At 46.7% G+C, this 2,248-nt stretch overlaps 1 protein-coding gene across 11 annotated transcripts in view; it reads right to left on the bottom strand.

Moving 5' to 3' along the window:
• Positions 1-2,248, bottom strand: part of LOC100533391 (myosin heavy chain, non-muscle) — a 98,113-nt gene that overhangs the window by 63,584 nt on the left and 32,281 nt on the right. The gene's annotated exons all lie outside the window — the stretch shown is intronic.

Below are 2,248 nucleotides of genomic sequence, written 5' to 3'. Positions count from 1 at the left end.
CCCCCCCCCCCCCCCCCCCCCCCCCCTGTAGTTAAAAAAAAAATATATATCATTATGCTCTACGATCGACGTCTGTTCCCTTTGTTGTTATAATGACGCTGTCCAAGATGCCAACCTGGCTAAGACGAGTTCTGTTTCTCCTCTACAATGGGTGTCTCTCTTGGACAACATACCGACTGTTCATGAGCGCTAAGACACTTTCAAATCAATACTGGGAAATTTAAGCAGAAGGAAAACCTAGCCAAATCATGTTCCCTTCACCAAAACACAATAGCCGAATAGAAAAAACAAAACCAGAACAAAAAAATGTGCATGTGTTGGGTGGAAAAAATGACATCAGTTATAACTCCCAAACACGACCCTTCAGTTGAACCCGATCCCCTCGACCGTAATCGACATTGGCAGCCCGGATTTATACAACTTGACCCCCTAGCTTCCCCCCTACCCGTCATTAAATCTTTACGCACACAAAGTTTCAAACAGGGGCTTTGGGAATTTGATAAGGGGTTGTCCAGAAATATTGGTAGGAAGCCAGGATGCAAACAATGGATACCACTGTTCGAGAAAAGCAAGCAAAAACAAAATAGTGAAAACAAGTTTTGAAAAGTATGGGGGTCAAGAGAAGAAATATGGTGTGGTAAATGAGGTGAACCCACACACTCAAAGACATAGCACCCCAAGTGCATGATACACTGAGAGGCAGAAAACGGGAAGAGGGGGAAAGGGAGGGGAGGGGGGGGGGGTATTCCAGAATGATTCCTCCTGAAAATAAAAAGCAAACGAAACAAGCAAGGCAAACAAGTTGTGCACATGCACATCACGGGAGACATTCTCACCGAAGGAACCACAGAATTTGCTGGCTCGTTGCAAGGGGTCTTATATAAGGCACATGGGATAAGCAAGTGATATCCTTTGACTGCCTTCTTGAAGAAAGAGAACATTACGTTTTACCCCCACCCCCACCCACTGATTTGCTTGTGGCTTGTCTAAGGCTACCATGGGTGGCAGTGATTTCCACCCACCAAACGCAGACCTATCATCGATTTGTTTGTTTGAGTAAAGAGAAGCACATCGACACAGTCATGGTCATTTAGTGCCGGGAAAAGGTAAGACAGACAGAAAAAAGAGGGTAAGTAAAGAAGTAGGACCTACTAGTAGCGCCCTACAACCGCCCGCTGACCTATAGATGCCACGCTCAACTCACATCCCCCAAATATACCAGGGGGTCCTTCCAACAAACCAACAGCCGGCTTATCAATGACACCTACATGTAGTAGCCATACATCGACCTATCACAGAAGGCTATTGACCTGTCAGAGCTATTCACCAAGCGCCAATTGACCCTGCCAGTAACCAACCATCTACTAACCCATCAATCTCAAACACAACCACCTATTAACCTACCGATGGCACTCTGACTCACCCAACCCCTATAGATTTACCGGCAGCACCCACCAATCATCCATTGCCATGCCAACCACCAGTCATCACTCAACCACCTATTGACCAACACTTGCAGCGCCCACCAAACTCCCACTGACCCACCAGTAGCACCCACAAACCACTTATTGACCTGTCCGTGGTACCTTCAACCTCTCCGTGACCTACGCGTGGTGGCAAGAGCCCCCAAACAATAACGGTTTTCCACCTGCAATAAGCTATTGTTGTGTAGATTGCACTGTATTGTATGCTTCCCGGGAAAGCTGAAATTGTTTCAGAACGCTATCAGGTCTGCAGGGGGCAATAATAATATAGATTGTAAAGCGCGTAGAGCTTGCTCTTGTGAGCAAGAATTTGTGCTAAACAAATGGTATTTATTTTAGTTTTTTTAAGTTAAAACAAACTTAAAGCAAGATTTTTACAGCACTTGCAACACAATAGGGTCATGTAAGTGCCGAAGATACTCATTTATAGTAGATTATTGACGGCACCCCCAAACATAGTGGCCGGGTCGTGTGCCGCCGGGGGGGGGGGGGGGGGGTGGAGGGTCAGATCGCCATGAGCCCTAGTCCTGAGCTATAGGCTGTAGCTGCCAGCTGTCCCTAGTCAGGTCTAGTCAGGTGAGGTCGGAGTAATTACTGGGCGCCAGCTGCTCACGCTCTACGATCCACGTCTGTTCCCTTTGTTGTTATTGGTTTTCCTACGTGAGATGTAGGCTTCCGCTTTTCGCCTAGATTATCTATCTGATATATTATATACACACACACACACACACACACACACACACACACACACACACACACACACA

This window comes from Aplysia californica, unplaced genomic scaffold, assembly GCF_000002075.1.
Source record: "Aplysia californica isolate F4 #8 unplaced genomic scaffold, AplCal3.0 scaffold00129, whole genome shotgun sequence".
In the NCBI taxonomy this organism is placed as follows: domain Eukaryota; kingdom Metazoa; phylum Mollusca; class Gastropoda; order Aplysiida; family Aplysiidae; genus Aplysia; species Aplysia californica.
This window is presented reverse-complemented; position numbering and strand designations above follow the sequence as displayed.